The following is a 5,916-nucleotide window of genomic DNA, read 5'->3' as shown; positions in this document are numbered from 1 at the left end:
TTCTAAATATAGATTTCCTGTTACGACTATTAAATTCGCGTTTTTTTGAAAATCTTCTTTGAATATTAAGTGTAAGTATTTGTAAGAATTATGCAAAATGGAGAAAATCAGAAACATGCATGTCAAAATCTCACCAATATGACCATAAAATATTACTCAAAGATGCTTTCTTTATTTTGAAAAGACCATTATTTGATCTCTGCAGCATTGGATTTGCTCTGAATTTTTTGATAGAATCTTAGAAAAATGACAGAGTTATCTGCCCTTGACATATTCATTTTCAGTACATTTCAATGAAATTATAACTCAGTTGTCCAGCATGATATGGAAAATCTTGTCTTTTTCCTTGATTCTGACGGTGAAAATAGTAAAATTACACTATCAAAATGATGGTTTTTACACCATGTTTCACCCACTGCCTGATTCTTACAGGGACTGACACTTACGTTACATCTGCTTTTCTATATATTTAAAGTGGACTTATCCATTCCGTAAGATGTGAACTGATTATTTGATTTTGACCTGAAAGAAAACCAAATATCATTAATTAAGCCGGTTAGACACTAGCTTGTCAAAATGAAAATCTTGAAACGTACTTGGCATGCAGGAATACGACCATTATTTAAAAACAATTTTCTACCCCCTTAGAGATTTTGTCATTGATGTACGAATGAAGTCGTTTCAAGTACAGACATTTGACATGGTTTGATATGGTACATGACAATCTATGACGCCTTCATTAAATAATTGCTAGTACAAAGTTAAACGTTTGAGTAGAAAACTGTAACATTTTGTTTTACTGCGTTAAGAGTAATCAGGGAACCAAAATTCTTGCGGAAATCAAAAGAATGTAATCCAGGGACCAGAGAACAGACACTGAAAACAGACAAACCCAACAAAGTACATACAATAGATACATTTTGAAGGTGGTTTGAATTTTTTTAAATTATTATTTTGCATCGTATTCCTTCGTCATAACCTACTAGGATGTCGACTTGTTTCTATTGATGTCATGTGAAGATAACTACAGACAGGGAGAGTAAACTTAACAGCCTTAAATATTTTAACCAAAAACAAAATGATGACGCAGTGATAATGTACATTCTTCACATTGTAATCCATAGAGATTTTCAAAAGATTGAATTTTTATTGTTATTGTAGTCCAACGATAAACAAATGATGAAATTTTGTTGCTGCAGATTATTTTCAAATTATAAAAGTAAAAATCTATTAATGTATGACGAATAGTTATAATATTGAATAAGATGATAACACATATTTAAGTGCGTTAACTTTAAGGTGCGAGTGAAGTATTCTTTTAATTTGGTGGTAGTTTAGTCAAGCTTTAGACATTTTTGAACTGATTTTTAGGTGTGTTTAATTGTGTAATATTGTGTCCAGATTTCACAGGAAAAGGGTTGTGACCACGCCAAAGTACTATTACTTTAACTCCACTGCATTTTTGCGCCTGCCCCTTGCCACTGTATGGATATTGTTTCGTTTTCATTTGCAGTTTACTTTTATGTTGCTGGAGTATACGGGGCAACCATTTCGCTGTAACCGCGTATTATGTTGTTTTTTTTTGGTCCAGCTGCAGTCTGCACTGTTCAGTGAGAGTTTCCTAATCATTCATTGACGACCCATGGGTGGCCTTGAGCTGACATTTATCATCCCGTTTGGGTTGTCTCCGACATATTCACTATATCCATTCTTGTTATATTTAGAGTGCTAATTGTATTAATATTATAACAATCATTTTATTAATGTTATATTAAAACATCTTTAGTTTTATTCTAACAACCGCAATGTTGGTGTGTCAATATGGAAGAAAACATTGACACGAAAAGGAAGGTACAAATCTTTTCGTATAAGTAACATATAAAGTGTTGATGAAGTCAAATCAGGATAGTGTATTCAGTTCTTTTAGAATCTACGCAATATCGCAGTCTGATTTGTGCTACATTAAAATCTGGCAGTTATTATAGCTTAATTTTAATGTTTGTTTGAGAGAGTAATCAAGGAAACCAAGGTTATAGCGGTAATCAAAAGAATGTAATCCAGGGACAAAGACCAGACATGGAAAACAGACATTCACAACAAAGAACAAATGGTTGCAGATGTAGCCCTTTTTTACTTACTGGACATACACATAAGTGTTAATATGAACATAAATACATGAAAAAAAAAGTTAAAGAAAATTGAGAATATATACTTTATAAACTCATTAAATAACTGTTCATATTGTACTGTGGAGTGTTACACTGAATTTATTGAACTTTCAAGGCTTATACGCATTCCATTCTAATCGAATATGAGATATACCGATTTGCACGGTTTTTAACCGCTTTAAGCATCTTAATGCTAAAACTACAGTTACTGTAGTAAGTAAAGGGTTTCTTTTAAACAACATATTCATTTTTTGATGTTCTCCACACCATCATATTGCTTGGAACATTCATTGTAAATTATCTTTTCCTATTTTTCAATTATTTGTTAAGGCTTCTGTTATACTTTGCTTTAAAAATCCCGTTGAACAAATTTCAAATTGCTCAAACAAAATTATGTACCTGTGCAAGATATTTTTTTGTTGTTTTGTTTTGCCCCTTTGATGTCAATCGCCTTTGTACTTTTACAAAAATTCAAATGGTTAAAAAAAACAAAACAAAATCAGTTGATACAATTTACATTTAAAATCATACAAACAATGTACTATGACAATGTTATTTACGGGGGACCTTATAAAATTATTTAAAAATTAATATCTCATTATGTCACTCAATATGGCAAAATCTTCGAACACACCCGTTTATTATGACAGAGGCTTCGTTCCAATTGACAATATCTTTTGCGGATTATGCTCACTAAAGTACTCGACACAATGGATATTGTGCCATTTTCAAATTTTAAAGCCTACTGTATATCTTTAAAACATTAATTCTGGTTAAGCCGATCTACATTAATTCTAAAATGACGTTGAAATGAGTTCTTTGTATAAGGTAGCAAATGAGTTTTGTGATCTCATTAATACCATTGCATGAAAAATACAGGTATTATTATATGATTCAAACCGTATTTGTCCATATTTTGCATAAGAATATTTATGTCTTAGAATATTCAACGTCATGCAAGTGTAGATAATTAATAATTTTTAAATATTAAGATTCCGTATCGTATGATTTATTCAACGGGTCATAGTTTTCCTTTCCTCGTTTGTCTACCCCGGACTTGACTTTTTATGAGCAACTCGGCGGGTGTTTCTAGAAAAGCAGAGGACGCTTACCCTACCGGTGCACCTGGTCCATGATTCCAGTTTTTAGTGGAGTCCGAGTTGCTCATTTACTTTCGTTACTTTCTGTTCTTTGTTGTGTATGTCTGTTTTCCATGTCTGGTCTTTGTCCCTGGATTACATTCTTTTGATTACCGCTATAACCTTGGTTCCCTTGATTACTCTTTCTAATATGTTGTTGGCCTCACAAATGAGTGTCTTTGAAACATAATTAAGCTATTTTATAATATATTTGTGCACTTGTGAGATGTATATGTTGTAGTGTCAATGTGTACTATAATTCAGAACATGACTTAAGTTATCTAGTGTATTTTTTCCGTTTTCATCATTGTTTAAGTAGAGATTGCAAACCCTTCTAGAGCATAAAAGTAAATGATTCAAGATTTTAATAAATCCATAATGCCATATGTTTTGTTCTCCGTGTATTTACCATCAGGTCCTATTCATATTTGTCGCCCTATTGCTCAAGCTGGCTTTCTAAAGCATATATATTTCTCTACTTCCTTATCTTATCTAATATTGTGATCAATTAGATTATATACTTCAAATAGTTACCACATGAAATTGATTTATTAAATGATACATAAAAATCATACATTTACATCACTTATATCCACAAAAGCTAATGATTTCACCATTGGAACTCTTTTCTAAGTTTTTTTTTTGTGTTGATCTCATTTCTCGACTCATTCTCGTGTACCTTGTTTGTAACTCCTCATCGTGTACCTTCCTTCTGACCCCTTGTCGTGCACCCATTTTCTGACTCCTCCTTGTGCATCCACCTCTTTACTAAAACATGACTTCGGCCCTGTACAATGGTAATTCTGATGGCTGGTACGTATTTAAGTCATGGGGAGATATTCACGTTTCGTGTGAGATGCACCTTTGTATAGAAATGTGATTTTAAAGTTACGTTCATCGGTAGTATCATAACACCTTTAAATGGATTTTAAGGCCCAGTAAATAATTATATTAAAACTTGACTTTTTACAATTCCGTAAATTTCTGCCCGTTCTTACTTATCTGAATGGAAAACCACACTACGAAACTTATGTTGAATTAAGAGACCTTTTTAGTTTTTTAACAAATAAATCTTTATAAAGTAACTCCTAAATTATGAATGAAAAATGAAGAAATCACTATACATCAGCGATTCACAGTACAATATATCACATCGAATGGTCAAGAAGTAATACTTATTTTCATTGGATTGTTTTAGAAAAAGACCTCTTTTTATGATTTTATAAATATTAACCAGCAGTTCTTTCAACAATTTTGACATAATAAAATAAAATAAAATAGGTTCTACATGTACGAAACTCATAAGATAAAACCCGAAACCTGTTATTTTGGCTGTATCTTGAAATTTCCTGTAATAATTTATAATGGTTTAGAATTGCATTGTGCAATGAATAAGTTATTGTAAATTTTCCTTGAAAGCATTTTTACTTGAACTGTAAATCCCCAGAAGGCTAAACTTTTACGGTTACCATCTACATATCAAGATAAATCTATACAAGGACCATTGCCTTTACAATAAGTACATGTTGTTATCAACTAGGTCTTCCCTTATGTGTGTATTTTATGTATTGTGTCGATTGTGTGATAAAGTCGTGGCCTTCAATTTTATCACAATGTTTAAAAAAGTTTCATTGACATTTTGCCATTAGGTTTTCGTTACTTCAAACAAATTAATGAAAGAAACTAAACAGACCATAAGTAAAGTAATAAGAAACAAACTTAAAATGAAAGAAAGTTTGGCAAAGACCCAAAAATTTCGACCTGAAGAAGTTCGTATTTCATTATTGAATGAAATAAGTTTTGTAACGTCATCTCAGTAGGAGAGATTTTTAAATTCAAATGTAAACCATGTGTGGAGCAATAGCGCTTATCTCTATGTAATTTGAGGTTATATGTTTGGCAATGATCCAGTACAAGATATTAAAAGTTTGGAGATAGAACTCTTGCTCTACTTTTTTTCTTTATATTTAAATTTATGTAGGTGTCTTAATGGTTAACTTATCTTTATTGTGACTGACCTGAAAACTGGACACTGACTAGTATGAATAATATCAAAATGACACACGAGTGTAATCTTACACATTCAAACGTGCAGGAAATCCTAATTACGTTATTTAAAAGTTCTTAACCGTACCACATATATGTACCACTAATATGGCAACAAACCATCAGTTGTCAAGAATGAAAAAGAACTTTTTCATGTGAACGATGAGTAAGTGGACACTTGAACAATTACTTAATCAATGATTTCCGAAACTACGCAGACGTTTTGTATCGCGCTAGAACTCTAACAAATAGGCTTCTGAAACAGGGTTATGTTGCTACAAGATTTAAGTCATTACTACAGAAGTTTCATGGTCGTCATCATGAACTCATGGATCGTTATGGTGTATCCATCTGCACCATGAAAACTGATTTATTCAACAGGTCATACTTTTCCTTTCCTCGTTTGTCTACCCCGGACTTGACTTTTTATGAGCAACTCGGCGGGTTTTTGTAGAAAAGCAGAGGACGCTTACCCTACCAGTGAATCTGGTCCATGCTCCCAGTTTTTCGTGGAGTCCAATTTGCTTATTACTTTTGTTACTTAGTATGTATTATTTTAGTTG

At 32.2% G+C, this 5,916-nt stretch overlaps 1 long non-coding RNA gene across 1 annotated transcript; it reads right to left on the bottom strand.

The window, feature by feature from the left end:
- Nucleotides 1–3,836: 3,836 nt before the first annotated feature.
- Nucleotides 3,837–5,463, bottom strand: LOC148627939 (uncharacterized). The gene is made up of 2 exons (XR_015922012.1): nt 5,326–5,463; nt 3,837–4,169 (listed from the first exon to the last, which is right to left on the bottom strand). It is a non-coding gene; the product is annotated as an uncharacterized LOC148627939 (long non-coding RNA).
- Between the last annotated feature and the right edge of the window lie 453 nt (nt 5,464–5,916).

Source organism: Perna viridis, chromosome 1 (assembly GCF_037379345.1).
Source record: "Perna viridis isolate PV_CMFRI_1.1 ecotype Kerala chromosome 1, ASM3737934v1, whole genome shotgun sequence".
Classification (NCBI taxonomy): Eukaryota; Metazoa; Mollusca; class Bivalvia; order Mytilida; family Mytilidae; genus Perna; species Perna viridis.
The sequence above is the reverse complement of the archived record's forward strand: the minus strand, read 5'-3'. Positions and strand labels throughout refer to the sequence as shown.